This window comes from Muscardinus avellanarius (assembly GCF_963383645.1).
Source record: "Muscardinus avellanarius genome assembly, chromosome: 21".
Lineage (NCBI taxonomy): Eukaryota > Metazoa > Chordata > Mammalia > Rodentia > Gliridae > Muscardinus > Muscardinus avellanarius.
The window spans coordinates 14,254,603-14,271,607 of record NC_137807.1 but is presented as its reverse complement, the minus strand read 5'-3'; the positions used below and the strand labels follow the sequence as shown (position 1 = coordinate 14,271,607).

Here is a 17,005-nt window from a genome sequence, read left to right as displayed (position 1 = left end):
GAGCTGCTTCCAGCGAGGCCTGATAGGCCCCTCAGCTCCCAGCCAGCGGTACAGCAACCCAGCTCAGACGTACAAAGGCTGCGAGGCCAGCCAGCCATTCGCGCACGCCCCAGCTCTGCCCTGCCAAGAAGTATGACCTTGGGCAAGAGTCCACCTCTCTGAGCCTCGTTTTCTCATCTATAAAGGGATCGAGATGCCTCCTGTTTCTTTTTTTTTTTTTTAATTGGTGCATTGTAGTCATATATCAATCACATTGGAGTACAAGACTTGAGAGGATATACACGCACACATCATCCAATTAGCCCTCATCCACCCCCCATCCCATTCCCTCCCCCTCCCTAGATCCCATGCTTCTTTGGTGATTAACTTTGATACATTTGTTTATGTACCGCCTGCATTTTAAAGAGGCTCTGCCCTCTACTATTCCATACCCTCTGATTGGTCACATTAGTTGCTTCACTATAGGGCCCTTTCTATAGCTCAACCTCTTCCTATTGCCCTTTTCCTCCTAGTTATTGTTGATTAGGGGAAGCGTCTGATTTATATTTTCTGCGATATTTCTCTGTGCATGCCGCATTGCAAGTACCCATCCCATTCTTGACGGACCCAGTAGTGGCCTGGCTACCCGGTGGTCTGATCCAGACCTCACTGGCTCAAGCAGCGGCCTTGCCTCATGGGAGGCCCCGATTCCGGTCTCGCTGGCCCCCACACCGGCCTAACCCCTCAGCTGACTTCGATCCCGGCCTCGGAGGCCGCAGTAGTGGCTTTGCCTCACGGCAGGCTCCAATGCTGGCCATTGGCCCCGGCACTGGCCTAACCCCTCGGCAGGCTCTGATCCCGGCCTCAGAGGCCCCAGCACCAGCCTAGCCTTACGGCAGGCTCCGATCCCGGCCTTGCTGGCCCCAGCACCGGCCTAACCCCTCGGCAGGCTCCGATCCCAACCTCGGAGGCCCCAGTAGTGGCCTTGCTTCCTGTCAGGCTCCGATGTCGGCCGTTGGGCCCAGCATCGGCCTAACCCCTCGGCAGGCTCCGATCCTGTCCTTGGAGGCCCCAGCACCAGCCTTGCCTCACGGCAGGCTCCGATGCTGGCCGCTGGCCCCAGAGAGATGCCTCCTGTTTCTAAAGACGAATTTAAGAGATTGAGATGATATGTATCTCAATCTATGTAGTACAGCATACGTCAAAGATCAAGCTAACTACTAATTATCATTAGCATTAATCAGGATATTTTTTTTTTTCGGTACTGGGGATGGAACCCAGGGGCATTCTACCTCCGAGCTACACCCCCAGCCCTATTTTCTTTTTAGCATTTTTATTTTTTTCTTCAAAAATAATTCGGTTACAAAGCAGAGGGAAGGAGCAGGGACAATGAGTCTAAGCCCTTGGTCACGCATCTTCCCAGCCTTTGCAGTTCTAATACTTGGTGCACATCAACACGTGCGGAGTTCGGCCATGTTGGAAATACTACCCTTTTTCAGTGCGGCCCAATTAGTGCCCTGGCTCGTTTTTCAAAACACTACAAAGTGAAGCCGGGCGTGGTGGCGCACGCTCGTAATCCTCGCACTTGGGAGGCAGAGACAGGAGGATCGCGCAGGTTCGAAGCCAGCTGTGCGCACTGGCTTAGGAGACCCTGTTTCCAAATAAAAATGTAAAAATAGCTCTGGGAGTGTAGCCCGGATGTAGAAGGGCTTCCAGGAACCCCAGTACCACCAAAAAAAAAAAAAAAAAAAAAACAACACTACAAAGTGATTGTGGTCATATCATTTTCAAAGACTTATGAAGGTCATAAATTATGATTGCACAAGTCTTAAGAGACCTGAAATAAGACCAGACACTAAGGCACTTTTCCTGTCCCCAGCTTTCTGGGTCCCGGGATGCCTGTGGCACCTAAACAGCAACTCCCAGATCCCCAATTCCCAGGGCGGCACTGAGGAGAGGCGAGGCCAAGCACGGGGCATAAAGAGTCTTTACTGGGCTCAGACCAGGAGGCCATTGGTCCTGAGGACCTCTGTGGACTTGCTAGTTTTCTTCTTTACGTTCTTTTCTGTGTTTCTGTAGCCTCATAAGCTGCTTTTTCTTCCAGCAATGGATCTTGGCTTTCTCCTTCCTCTTCTCCTCCAAGGTAGCTGTGACACTGCCTGGTACTTCCAACCAACCTCATGAGCTAGGCGCCCAAGATAGGCTAACTTATTGTAGGCTTCAGATGCACAACCTTGAGGGCAGCAGGAACCACCATCCGCTTTTCCTTGTCATAGAGAGGTGGGATCCCATCCAACACTCTGAGGCGGTCCATGGCAGGCTGGCCCCGCACAGTCTGCCAGAAGATGCAGCTGGGCGCTCGGAAGTGGTATAGCCCCGGGGTGGGTTGGTGTTCATCCACTTGTGGAAGGGGGCCTGGTACTTTAACTTGTTTCTGTATAAATTGCCAGAAATGTTGATGCCCTCATAACACACCGCCACCACCACCACCACCACCACCACTACCTTCTTCTGGCCCAGTAGTACCTGCTGACCACAATGGCCGCCAGGCAGCCCCGGAGATGGCCTTGGCCATCCAGCACCAGGACCTGCCCCTCCGATTCCACCTGGGAAAAGGAGGTGTGGGCGCAGGGTTTCTTATCCCTTGCTGCAGGGATGGAGGAAGTGACGTCGCCAGCATTTTTTTTTTTTTTTTTTGGTGGTACTGGGGGTGGAACCCAGAGGCTTTCTACCTCCGGGCTATACTCCCAGACCTTTTTAATGTTTTATTTGGAAACAGGGTCTCACTAAGTTGCTGAAAGCCTAAGTAGCTGAGGTTGGCTTCGAACCTGTGCAATCCTCCTGTCTCAGCCTCCCAAGGGTAGGGATTACAAGCGTGCGCCACCACGCCCGGCCACTCAGCTCTTATTCTTTTTTTTTTTTTTTTTAATTTATTTTTTGTAGTAGTAGGAATGGAACACACAGGCATTCTACCTCCAAGCTACACCCTCAGCCCTGTTTTTTATTCTTTATTTTTATATTTATTTATGTATTTATTTTATAGTACTTGGACTGGAATCCAGGGGCATTCTACCTTCAGGATAATCCCCAGCCCTATTTTTAATATATTTATTTATTTATTTATTTATTTATTTATTTATTTATTTGGTTGTACTGGGGTTCTTGGAAACCCTTTTACCTCTGGGCTACACTCCCAGACCTATTTTATTTATTTATTTATTTTTGGTGGTACTAGGGGTGGAACTTAGAGGCTTTCTACCTCCAGGCTATACTCCCAGACCTTTTTCTATTTTATTTGGAAACAGGATCTCAGTAAGTTGGTGAGAGCCTCACTAAGTAGCTGAGGCTGGTTTTGAACCTGTGCGATCCTCCTGTCTCAGCCTCCCATGCGCAGGGATTACAAGCGTGAGCCACCACTCCCGGCCTATTTTATATTTTTATTTGGAAACAGGGTCTCTTAAGCCAGCCAGGCTGGCTTCAAACCAGCACTATCCTCCTGTCTCTGCCTCCCAAGCGCGGGGATTACAAGTGTTCGCCACCACGCCTGGAGTTATGTTTTATTTTTATTTTTTATTTTGAAACAGGGTCTCACTGAGTTGCAAAGGGCCTCACTACGTAGTAGCTGAGGCTGTCTGTGAACCGTGATACTCCCGTCTCAGCCTCCCAAATGCTAAGATTACAAACATGTGCCACCAGCCCGGCTTCTTTTTACTCTTTATTTTGAAACAGGTTCTCACTGAGTTGCAAAGGGCCTCACTAAGGAGCTGAGGCTGGCTAAGAACCTCAATCCAAGTGTGTGCCACCATGCCCAGTTCTCCGTTTTTATTTTGAGGCAGGCTTTTTTTTTTTTTTTTTTTTTTTTTTTTTTGCAGGTCTAGGGATGGAACCCAGGGGCATTTGACCTCTGAGCTACACCCCCAGCCCTATTATTTATTCTTTATTTTGAAACCAGGTCTCACTGAGTTGCAGAGGGCCTCACTAAGTAGCTGAGGCTGTCCGCGAACCGGGATCCTCCTGTCTCAGCCTCCCGAATGCTGGGATCATAAGTGTGCGCCACCACGCCCAGCTTGAGGCAGGCTTTTACTACTTTGCCCAGGCTGGCCTCAAGCTTGCAATCCTCTTGGCCTGAACATTGAGAAGAGTAGATTGAAATGGGGAAGGCCGGCAGGCAAAACAGAAAGTCCTGCTTGGCCCATGTTTAGTTGGAGATACCTCTTAAATGTTCCAAGTGAAGGCTTTTCAAATACGCAGTTGGATATATGAGTTCTGGGAAGAGGTCCAGGCTGGAGCTATAATTTGGGGAGCCATCAGCTTATAGAGGGCATTTAAAGCCACGGGACTGGATGAGATCATCACGGAGGGAGGAGTGTGTGTAGACAGAAGAGGTAATGTTTAGTCAGCTTGCAGAATTCCTGAGGATTTACTGTGGGCCAGGTCCTGGGTGAGGTTCAAGGCACAGATGTACTGCCCTTGCACCTGCCCAACAAAAGCCCCATTACTTACTGCATTTTTTCTGCCTAAGTGCTTGGAGCATTTAGAGGATGAGCCTTGACTATAATAAAAATTAAAAAAAATAGAGATGAGCCTTGAGAGTTTGTACCCTTGTTGGGTACAGTGGTGAGTGCTGATAAACCCAGTACGTGGAAGGTTGAGACAGGAGAATTGCAGGTTTGACACCAGCCTCAGCCATTTAGAGAGAGCTTCAGCAACTGAGTGAGATCCTCTTTTCTTCCTCTCTTCCTTCTTTCCTCCCTCTCTTCCTTCTTCTTTCCTTCCTTCTTTCTTTTCTTTTTTTTTTTTCTTTCTTCTTTCATACTGGGAGTGAGCCCAGGGAAGCTCTATCACTGAGTTACAACCCCAGCTAGCCTTTTATTTTTACTTTTGCTGTACTAGGGATGGAACCCAGGGACATTCTGCCTTCAAGCTCCACCCCCAGCCTTACTTTTTTATTTTTATTTAAAAAATAAATACAAAATAAATTTTAAAATTAAAATAAAAAGGTGGCTATTTATTTGTTTTTGTGGTACTGGGGGTGGAACCCAGAGGCTTTTCTACCACCAAGCTATACTCCCAGACCTATTTTGTATTTTATTTGAAAACAGAGTCTCACTAAGTTGCTGAGAGCCTCACTAAGTAGCTGAGGCTGGCTTCGAACCTGTGAGATTCTACTGTCTTAGCCTCCCAAGCGCTGGGATTACAAGCATGTACCACCATGCCCCACTTTATTTTTTATTTTGAAACAGGGTCTCACTAAGTTACAAAGGACCTCTCTAAGTAGCTGAGGCTGGCTGTGAACCTACATCCTTCTGTCTCAGCCTCCCAAATTCTGGGATCACAAGCGGGTACCACCACGCCTGGCTTTCCGTTTTGTTTTTTATTTTATGACAGGGTCTTAAAGCTGGGTACAGCTGCCCATGCCTGTAATCACAGTATCTGGAAGGCTGAGATTGAAGGATTACAAGTTCCAGGCCAGCTTCAGCAACTAAGCAAGACTCTGTTTAAAATAAAAAATAAGCCGGGCGTGGTGGCGCACGCTTGTAATCCCCGTGCTTGGGAGGCAGAGACAGGAGGATCGCGCAGGTTCGAAGCCAGCCGCGCGCGCTGGCTTAGGAGACCCTGTTTCCAAATAAAAATGTAAAAATAGGTCTGGGAGTGTAGCCCGGATGTAGAAGAGCTTTCAGGAACCCCAGTACCACCAAAAAAAAAAAAAAACCCCGAAAAACAAACAAACAAACAAACAAAAAAAGCCAGGCATGGTGGTGCACACATGTAATACCAGCATTTGAAAGGCAGAGACCAGAGGATCACAGTTCATGGACTGCGACCTCCGGTTCATAAAAAAATAAGGCTTGGGGTATAACTCCGAGGCACAATGGATTTCATCCTCAGTACTGGAAAAAAATAAAAATAAAAATAAATTCACAGACTGGGCGTGGTGGCGCACACTTGTAATCCCTGCGCTTGGGAGGCAGAGACAGGAGGATCGTACAGCTGGCTTAAGAGACCCTGTTTCCAAATAAAAAAGTATAAAAATAGGTCTGGGAGTGTAGAAAGTTTCCAGGAATCCCAGTACCACCAAAAAAAAATTTGTTTATTAATTAATTAAAAAATTAAAAAAATTAAATCCTCACTTTTTATTTTTTCGATATGAGGATTGAACCCAGGGACATTCTACCTTCAAGCTACACCCCACCCAGCTCTACTTTTCTTTTTTTTTTTTTTCGGTCTTGGGAATGGAACTAAGGGGGATTCTAAACTAACTCTGAGCAACACCACCAGCCCTATTTTTTATTCTTTATTTTGAAACAGGGTCTCACTGAGTTGCAAAGGACCTCATTCAGTCACTGAAGCTATCTGTAAACCCGGATCCTCTGTCTCAGCCTCCCAAATGCTGAGATTACAAGGGTGCACCACCACACCCGGCTTGTGTTTTATTATTTATTTATTTATTTATTTATTTATTTATTTATTTTGCGGGTCTGGGGATGGAATCCAGGGGCATTCGCTCTGAGCTATATCCCCTGCCCTATTTTTTATTCTTTAAAAAAAATTTATTTTTTTCGGGTCTGGGGATTGGAACCCAGGGGCATTCGACCTCCGAGCTATACCCCCTCCCCTATTTTTTATTCTTTATTTTGAAACCGGGCCTCACTGAGTTGCAGAGGGCCTCACTAAGTACCTGAGGCTGTCGGAGAACCGCGATCCTCCAGGGCTCAGCCCAGCCTCCCGAAGGGTGGGATTACAAGCATGTGCCACCACGCCGGCTTCTTTTTTTTTTTTTTTAATGCTTTTTTTTTTACATTCATCTTTCTTCCTTCTTTTTAATATTTATTTATTTATTTATTTATTTATTTGGAAACAGGGTCTCTTAAGCCAGCGAGGCTGACTACAACCTGCGCGATCCTCCTGTCTCCGCCTCCCAAGCGCGGGGATTACAAGCGTGCGCCACCACGCCCGGCTATTATTCTTTATTTTGAAACAAGGTCTCACTAAGTCACGGAGGGCCTCACTAAGTAGCTGAGGCTGACAGGGAGCCACGATCCTCCGGTCTCAGCCTCCCGAAGGCCGGGATTACACGCGTGCGCCACCATGCCCAGCTACATCCTCAGAGTTTAAATCCACGTACCCCAAGGCAATTCTTCTGCAGGCCAGGAAGGATCGCTACACTTTTGTTTGGTCCTAATCCAATGGCTTGGAAACAAGCACCCTTTGCTCTTAGCAGGAGGCTCCCCCTTGGAAACTGTGAGACCATACTCCTCTCTCAGGCCCCCTCTTCTGCTGGACATCAAGTGCCCTCTACAATCCTCCTATTCAGGGCAATACAATAAGCATGTGTATGGTCAGGCGACGCGCACGGATCTGGACTGAAGCTGAAACACGTGTGTCCTCGCCTAGCCAGGCTCTGATTCAGTTAGCACATGTCACTGTAAATCCCTTGTGGCCCTAGGGTGAGCCGGACCGCGCCCCCTACCCATGCCCTGTCTGTGCCCAACTATTTACTTCCCCCAGCACCAAGCTCTCATCCACCTTCCCGGCTGCCCTCGCGAAGGCTTTTCCTTGTCTGGAATGCTTCTTCTCATTAGCTGTCTAATGCTTTCTGGTTCTTCAGGCCGAAGAACCAGAAAGTCCTTCCCGGAAGTGGTTGCTGAACACCTCCTCCTCCTCCCAGCCTGGGCGGAGAGCTGGCGGGCCCTGTATTTCTTGTAGCACGCATCTCACTTTGTGGTAATTGCCTTTTCAGTTGTCTGTGAATGGGACGATGGCAGAACTGAGGTCTTAGTTGCTGCTATGGCCCCAGCAGCCAGCACAGAGCCAGGCAGTTCTGTGGCTTAATAACTGTGGGGCGAGCAGGCGTGGTGGTGCACACCCATAATACAGTACTTGGGAGGCTGAGATAGGAGGATTGCAGGGTTTCAGGCTAGTCTTAGCAATTTAGCAATTCAAGGCCCTATTTCAAAATATATGTGTATATATATATATATATATATATATATATATATATATATATATATATATATATATTGCGGGTCTGAGGGTGAAATCCAGGGACATTTCGACCTCCAAGCTATAGCCCCTGCCCTATTTTTTATTATTCTTTAGTGCTTTTTTGTTTTGTTGTTTGTTTGTTTTTTTGGTGGTACTGGGGTTCCTGGAAACCCTTCTACCTCCAGGCTACACTCCCAGACCTATTTTTAAAATATTTTTATTTGGAAACAGGGTCTCTTAAGCCAGAGAGGCTGGCTTCAAACCTGCGCGATCCTCCTGTCTCCACCTCCCAAGTGCAGGGATTAAAAGCGTGAGTCACCACTCCCAGCTATTCTTTAGTTTTTGAAACAGGGTCTCACTAAATTACAAGTTACGGAGGGCCTCACGAGTAGCCGAGGCTGTCCGCGAACTCTCAAATGCTGGGATTACAATCGTGCGCTACCACGCCTGGAATGATAGTGCACGTTTGTAATCCCAGCATTTGGGAGGCTGAGACAGGAGAATCACAATTCAAGGACAGCCTCTGCTACTTGGTGAGGCCCTCCACAACTTAGTAAGACCCTGTTTCAAATTTTTAAAAATATATATAGGGCAGGGGGTGTAGCTCAGAGGTCAAATACCCCTGGATTCCATCCCCAGTACCACAAAAAAAAAAATGTTTAAAGGGGAGAGACTAGCTGGGCGTGGTGGCACATGCATTGTTATCCCAGTATTCAGGAGGCTGAGACCGGAGGATCCCAGTTCGCCGACAGCCTCAGCTACTTAGTGAGGCTCTCTGCAACTTAGTGAGATGCTGTTTCAAAATAAAGAATAAAAAATAGGACAGGGGGTGGTGTAGCTCGGAGGTTGAATGCCCCTGAGTTCCATTTCCAGACCCCGAAAAAAAGTGGGGGTGGAGAGATTGGGAGCGTGGTTGGGAGGTAGAATGCCCCAGGATCAATCCCCAGTACCAACAAATCTCCCCAAAACCAGGTAATCCCAGGATTTGGGAGGCTGAACAGGAGGATTGCAGTTCAAGGGCAGCCTCAGCTACTTAGTGAGGCCCTTTGCAACTCAGTGAGACCCTGTTTTAAAATAAAGAATAAAAAATAGGGCTGGGGTTGTAGCTCGGAGGTAAAATGCCCCTGAGTTCCGACCCCAGTACCAAACAAAAACAAACAAACAAACAAACAAAAAACACTCCAGGCAGGCATGGTGGTACACACTTGTAATCCCAGTATTTGGGAGGCTGAGACAGGAGGATCACACAGGTTCAAAAACAGACTCAATTACTTAGTGAGGTTCTCAGCAGTTTAGTGACCCTGTTTCCAAATAAAATATAAAATAGGTCTGGGAGTGTAGCCATAGGTAGAAAGCCCCTGGGTTCCATCCCATTACCACACCAAAAAAACAAAACAAAATAAAAATCTCCAGTACATGTGTATAATCCCAGGATTTGGGAGACAGGAGGATCACAGGTTTGATTACAGCCTTAGCAAATACTGAGACTCTCACTAACCTAGTGAGACCCTGTTTCAAAATAAAAATAAATGTCGGGCATGGCGTTGCACACTTATAATCCCAGTACTTGGGAGGCTGAGACAAGAGGATCTTGGTTCTCAGCCAGCCTCAGCTACTTAGTGAGGCCCTTTGCAATTTAGTGAGACCCTGTTTCAAAATAAAGAAGAGGGCTGGGCATGATGGCACAAATTTGTAATCCCAGCATTTGGGAGGCAAAGACAGGAGGATTGTGGACCTCCTCAGCTACTTAGTAAGACCTTCTGCAGCATAGTGAGACCTTGTTTCAAAATAAAGAATAAAAAAATAAGCCGGGTGTGGTGGTGCACACTTGCAATACCAAGATTTGGGAGGCTGGACAGGAGGTTTGAAATCAGCCTCAGGTTAGTGAGGATCTCAGCAACTTAGTGAGGCCCTGTTTCCAAATAAAATATAAAATAGGTCTGGGGTGTAGCCCGGAGGTAGAAGGTCCCTGGGTGTTCCATCTCCAGTACCCCCCCACACTAATAAATAATAACAATAATAATAATAATAATAATGAGGAGAAGAAGAAGAAGAATAGAAAAATAGGGCTGGGGAGGTTAAAAAAAGAAAGAGAAAGAAAGAAAGAAAGAAAGAAAGAAAGAAAGAAAGAAAGAAAGAAAGGAAGAAAGAAAGAAAGGAAGAAAGAAAGGAAGGGGAAGAAAGAAAATGTTTCTTTGCCAAACTTTGTTTCAGGATTCTGTCTCAAAAAATAGTGAAATTGAGCCAGGCGTGGTGGCACACGCTTGTAATCCCAGTACTTGGGAGGCTGAGACAGGAGAATCACAGGTTCCTGGCCAGCCTCAGCAACTTGTTAGGCCCTCCACAACTTAATGAGACCCTATTTCAAAATAAAGAATAAACAATAGGGCTGGGAGTGTAGTTTGGAGGTAGAATGCTTCTGAGTTCAATCTCCAGTTTGGCAAAAAAAAAGAGAAGTTATTTAAAAATAGTTAAATCAAGCCTGGCATGGCAGCACATGTTTGTAATCCCAGTACTTGGGAGGCTGAGACAGGAGGATCACAAGTTTGAAGCCAGCCTCAGCAGCTTAGTAAGACCCTCTACAATTTAGTGAGACTCTGTTTTTATTATTTATTATTTACTTATTTATTTATTTTGTGGATCTGGGGATGGAACCCAAGGGCATTCAACCTCCAAGTTATACCCCTGCCCTATTTTTATTCTTTATTTTTGAAACAGGGTCTCACTGAGTTGTGAAGGACCTCACTACATAGCTGAGGCTATCCGCAAACCACGATCCTCCAGTCTCAGCCTCCCCAATGCTGAGATTACAAGCATGTGCCACCACACCCGGCTCGAGTCGCTATTTTTAAATAAAATTTTAAAAATAGGTCTAGGGGTGTAGCCTGGAGGTAGAAGGCCCCTGGGTTCCATCCCAATTACCACCCCCCAAAAAATAGTGAAATCACATAGAGTATGAACTCAAGCCCTCACCATTCAGGATCTGAGTGAATGCCAGTGCCGTGTGTCTGCCTACCAGACTTTGTTTGTTGCACACCCTCCTGCAAAAGTACATTTCTTTGCTGAGTTCTTTTCTTTCTTTCTTTCTTTCTTTCTTTCTTTCTTTCTTTCTTTCTTTCTTTTCTTTTCTTTTTTGGTGGTACTGGGGGTGGAACCCAAAGGCTTTCTACCTCCGGGCTTTTACTCCCAGACCTTTTTTATATTTTATTTGGAAACAGGGTCTCACTAAGTTGCTGAGAGCCTCACTAAGTAGCTGAGGCTGGCTTCGAACCCGTGCGATCCTCCAGTTTCAGCCTCCCAAGCACAGGGATTATAAGCGTGTGCCACCACGCCTGGCTGCTGAGTTCTTGGTGGTACTGGGGGTGGAACCCAGAGGCCTTCTACCTCTGGGCTATACTCCCAGACCTATTTTATATTTTTATTTGGAAACAGGGTCTCACTTAGTTGCTGAGAGCCTCACTAAGTAGCTGAGGCTGGCTTCGAACCTTTGTGATCCTCCTGTCTCAGCCTCCCAAGCGCGGGGATTACAAGCGTGCGCCACCACGCCCAGCTGCTGAGTTATTTTCGATTTCATGAGTTTTTATTTGCAACTCCTCTAAAATCCACTTCTAACATAGAGCACCCCTGGGTTCAATCCCCAGTAATGGGGCAGGTGACAGATTAAGTTCTATTGGGCAGGATGTCATGGACGTTCTCCCCAGAAAAAAAAAGGCTTTCCTCCTGTACATTATCTTGCATATAACCTTTACAACTGTGGAGGTTCAGGGTCAAGGACTGGAGGCTGGAGGAGCAGGCAGGGAGACATCGGTTTACTGATCTGGGTGTGTGTGCATGGTACTGGGGATGGAACCCAGGGGCATTCTACCTTCGAGCTACACCCCCAGCCTGATTTCATTTCTTATTTGGAAACAGGGTCTTGGTAGGTTGCTGAGTGTCTCAGAACTTGCTGTCTTAAACCTATAATCCTCCAATGTCAGCCTCCCAAGTACAGGGATTATGTGTGTGCACCACCATGCCTGGCTTCACTGGCCCTTGAAGCTCATGAATCCTGGAAATCCCCTGCCAGCTTGTGTGTGTGTGTGTGTGTGTGTGTGTGTGTGTGTGTGTGTGTGTGTTACTGGGGATCAAACCCAGGGGCATTTTACCTCCAAGTTACATCTCCAGCCCTTTTTTAAAAAAATTTTGAAACAAGGTCTCATTAAGTAGATGAGAGTCTCACTACTTGCAGAGGTTTTCCTCCAACATATCCTCCTGTTTCAATCTCCTAAATACTGGCATTACAGGCATGCCCCACTGTGTTCAAGATAGCCCTATTTTATTTTTTTAGTTTGAAACAGGGTCTCACTAAATTAACTGAGAATGGCCTTGAACCTGTGACCCTCCTATCTGAGTCTCCCAAGTATTGGGATTACAGACATGTGCCACCACACCTGTCTAAAAGAAGCCCTCGTATGAAAAACTGTTTGAAAAATAAAGAAATACAGGAGGGAAATAAAGGAAGGCAGAAAAAAAAAACTATTGCAGGACTCCATCTCAGAATATAACAAATTAGCAAAAATAAAGCAACCAAGCTGCCACAAATCCAGTATGCTCACTGCTTTAAATAATCTCATATAAAACGAGGCCCTTGTCTTCCCACCTGTTTGGCAACATTCAAAGGAACAACACTTCCTTCATTATCCAAAAATAATTGGAAAACAATGTTAAAGATTTTCTGCAGTCTTTTAAGAAAACACTAAGGAGGAATTATATTCACAAAACACCGCAGACCTTCTTGGATTATTTTTCCCGTTTCTGCCTTCTCATCCTCCCACACTTGGCACCTGTTCCCCTCGAGCTCTCTGCTCCCCCATCTGAATTCTCTCCACATCTCCAAATCCAACTACTGCTTCTCTCCTTCCTCCTCTGCATGGCTCAGTGATTATGTAGCTCTCCAGAAATGTGGTGGGTTTTTCCGTTTTGTTTTGTGGTACTGGAGATTAAACCCAGAGGCAGTCTACCTCTGAGCTATACCCCCAGCCCTACTTTTATTTTGAGTAGTACTGGGGATTGGACCTTGGGGGACTCCAACTCTGAGTTACATCCTCAGCCAAATTTTACTTTCTATTTTGAAACAAGGTCTCTCTAAATTGCCAAGGCTCGCCAGGTGTGGTGGCGCACGCTTGTAATCCCAGCATTCGGGACGCTGAGACTGGAGGATCGCGGTTCGCGGACAGCCTCAGCTACTTAGTGAGGCCCTCTGCAACTGAGTGAGACCCGGTTTCAAAATAAAGAATAAAAAATAGGGCAGGGGGTGTAGCTCAGGGGTCGAATGCCCCTGGGTTCCACCCCCAGACCCACAAAAAATAAATAAAATAAATAAATAAATAAATTGCCAAGGCTGGCTGCAAACCTATGATTCTCCTATCTCAGCCTCCCAGTATTGGTTTTTGGTACTGGGGACTGAATCCAGGGACATTCTACCTTCAAGCTACATCTCCAGCCCCCCGTTTTTTGTAGTATTAGGGATGGAACCCAGGGGCATTCTACCTCCGAGCTGCATCCAGCCCTATTTTTTATTCTTTCTTTTGAAACAGGATCTCACTGAGTTGCAAAGGGCCTAAGTAGCTGAGGCTGTTCCTGAACCGGGATCCTCCAGTCTCAGCCTCTCAAATGCTAGGATTACAAGCGTACAACACCAAGCCCAGTTTATTTCTTAATTTTGAAACAGGGTCTCGCGAAGTTGCAGAGGGCCTTGCTAAGTTGCTGAGGCTGGTCATGAACCTGTCATCCTCTGACTCAGCCTCCCAAGAACTGGGATTAGAGCGTGTGATACCATGCTCAGCTTCAGAAATGTTTTATTTTTGTATTATTATTATTTTTTTGCAGTGCTCAGGATTAAACCCAGGACCTAATCCACACCAGGCCAACTGCTCTGTGACTAAGCCCTATTCTCAGCCCAGAAATGTTTCATTTTGCCTCATCTCACACAATGGCACAGGACGAAAGCAAGCGCCCAGGCTGCCCGGGCTGCTGCGCCCGCCCACTGCCTGCCTGCGGGCCGGACCCATCACACCGAGAGGACTCATGTCCCCCTGACCCAGTGCCTGGAAGTAGCTCACCACAGAGTCTGACACAGAAAGGGAACACTTTCCTGGGATGCCAGAGAGGACTGATGTCACAGGGAAGGAGAGAAGACCAGAAGGACAGGTTTGAAGCATGTTTTACCCTAGATATTGTCTTTTTTGTTCTGTTTTGTTTTTAACTGGGCACTGCCCTACTCTCTAGTAAATAGCTTGCTGTGTGAAGGGTACTCTGTGTGTGTGTGTGTGTGTGTGTGTGTGTGTGTGTGTGTGTGTGTATGCCCCGGCCATATTTTATTTTATTTTATTTTATTTTATTTTATTTTATTTTATTTTATTTTATTTTATTTTTGGTAGTACTGGGGTTCCTGGAAACCCTCTGGGCTACACTCCCAGACCTATTTTTTTTCATACTTTTTAATTTGGAAACAGGGTCTCTTAAGCCAGCGCGGCTGGCTTCGAACCTGCGCAAATCCTCCTGTCTCCGCCTCCCAAGTGCGGGGATTACAAGCATGCGCCACCACGCCCGGCCTGGTATTTTATTTTTTATTTTGAAACAGGACCTTGCTAAATTGCTGAGGCTGGCCTCAAATAATGGATACTTCTTTTTTTTTTTTTTTTCAGGTCTGGGGACGGAACCCAGAGGCATTTGACCTCCAAACTACACCCCCTGCCCAATTTTTTAGCCTTTATTTTGAAACAGGGTCTCACTAAGTTACGGAGGGCCTCACTAAGTAGCTGAGGCTGTGCACGAACCACGATCCTCCAATCTCAGCCTCCAAAATGGTGGGATTACAAGCGTGCGTCACCACGCCCAGCTTGGATACTTCTTTTTTATTTTATTTATTTATTTATTTATTTATTTATTTATTTATTTATTTATTTATTGTGGGTCTGGGGATTGAACACAGAGGCATTCGACCTCTGAGCTACACTACCTGCCTTTTTTTTGTGTGTGTCTGTGAGTCTGAGGATGGAATCCAGGGGCATTTGACTTCCGAGCTACACCCCCTGCCCTATTTTTTATTATTTAATTTGAAACAGGCTCTCACTAAGTTGCCAGGGGCCTCAGTAAGTAGCTGAGGCTGTCCACGAACCGCGATCCTTCTGTCTCAGCCTCCCAAATGCTAGGATTACAAGCGTGTGCCACCATGCCCAGCCCCAGCCTTATTTTTTATTTTGAAATTGGGTCTCACTAAATTGCCGAGAGTCTCACAGAGTTGCTGGGACTGGCCTTGAACCTGCTATCCTTCTGTTTCAGTCTCTTATGTACTGGGAGTATAGAGCTTTGCCTGTTTTGCATTCCCTATTTAGAAGTCTTTCCCGATAATAACTCCTTAAAAACCTGTAGTGGCTATCCATTCCCCTCTGCAGAGTACAAATCTCATATATGGTGTAGTAAGCCTTGAAAGCCAGGCCCCAGCTCCTTCCCGGCCTCTGTGTTGGAAGAGCTCCTGGCCTGAGCCACTGAGTAGAATCCTGTGGGGTTTTCGCCTGGTCTGCCAGGCTGGGTGATCTCATGCTGTTCTTTTTTCTAAAATGCCTTTCCCTTTTTCCCTTGGTTAAATCCTACTGGTACTTCAGAACTCAACCTAAACATGCCCTCTTAGAAACCTTCCTTATTTGTTTTTTGGGGGGGATTCTAAGGGTGGAACCCCCCCCCATTCTGCCGCTAAACAACATACCCAGGCCTATTTTTTATCCTTTATTTGGAAACAGAGTCTCACTAAGTTGCAGAAGGCCTCACTAAGTAGCTAAGGCTGGCTGAGAATTTGAGATCCTCATGTGGTGGTGAACGCTTGTAATCCCAGTGATTGGGAGGCTGAGACAGGAGGATCACGGTTTGCCAAGAGCCTCAGCTACTTAGTGAGTCCCTTTGCAACTCAGTGAGACCCTGGTTCGAAATAAAGAATAAAAGAGAGGGCTGGGGGTGTAGTTTGGAGGTAGAATATGCCTGGGTTTCATCCCCAGGCGCGCGCACACACACACACACACACACACACACACACACACACACACACGGCATCCTTATCTAGAATCCATATAGATTCAGTGGAGAGACTGGAGCCCATGAACCCTTTGAGTATAAAGCTAAAATTTTGGTTTTAATTTCTGTTTTAACCTGCATAGGACAGGTTCATAGGAAGAAAATCCACCTCTGGAGTTCTGTGGTTGATCATAAATGTCTCCTTACTATTTCGCTATGCTCTATTTTTTTTAAGGTACTGGGGATAGAACCCAGGGGCATTCTACCACCGAGCAACACCCCTAGTCCTATTTTTTATTCTTTATTTTGAAACAGTCTCACCACGTTGCAGAGGGCCTAAGTAGCTGAGGCTGGCTGTGAACCTGAGATCCTCCTGTCTCAGCCTCCCAAGTACTGGGAGTACAAGCGTGGGCCACCACGCCCAGTTTAGCTATGCTCTTTCTATTCCAAGAAATCTGTACTTGCCACATCCCCATATTTGGGCATACCTTCTCAGCTAGGAAACTAAAACCCCTCTGGGGGTCGCATGCAGTAACAAGCTCAATCATCAAGAGTTGCAGGTAGCCTGGCATGGTGGCACAGGTTTGTAATCCCCCCCCGCGCTTGGGAGGCAGAGAGGGCGTGGTGATGTACGTTTATAATCCCTGCGCTTGGGAGGCGGAGGCGGAGACGGAGGATCGCACAAGTTCGAAGCCAGGCTCGCTGGTTTAAGAGACCCTGTTTCCAAATGTTAAAAATATATAAAAATAGGAGCAGGGCGTGGTGGCGCACGCTTGTAATCCCCGCGTTTGAAGGGAAAAAACAGGAGGATCGCGCAGGTTCGAAGCCAGCCGCGCGCGCTGGCTTAGGAGACCCTGTTTCCAAATAAAAAAGTATAAAAAATAGGTCTGGGAGTGTAGCCTGGAGGTAGAACGGTCTCTAGGAACCCCAGTACCACCAAAAAAAAAAAAAAAAAAAAAAAAAAGAGTTGCAAGCAGTCTTTCAGCTGGAA

General features: G+C 46.5%; 1 pseudogene across 1 annotated transcript; it reads right to left on the bottom strand.

Moving 5' to 3' along the window:
- Positions 1–1,976: 1,976 nt before the first annotated feature.
- On the bottom strand, positions 1,977–2,376 carry LOC308277970 (large ribosomal subunit protein uL13-like; annotated as a pseudogene). Its single transcript has one exon. The product of its transcript is annotated as a large ribosomal subunit protein uL13-like (transcript).
- Positions 2,377–17,005: the final 14,629 nt, after the last annotated feature.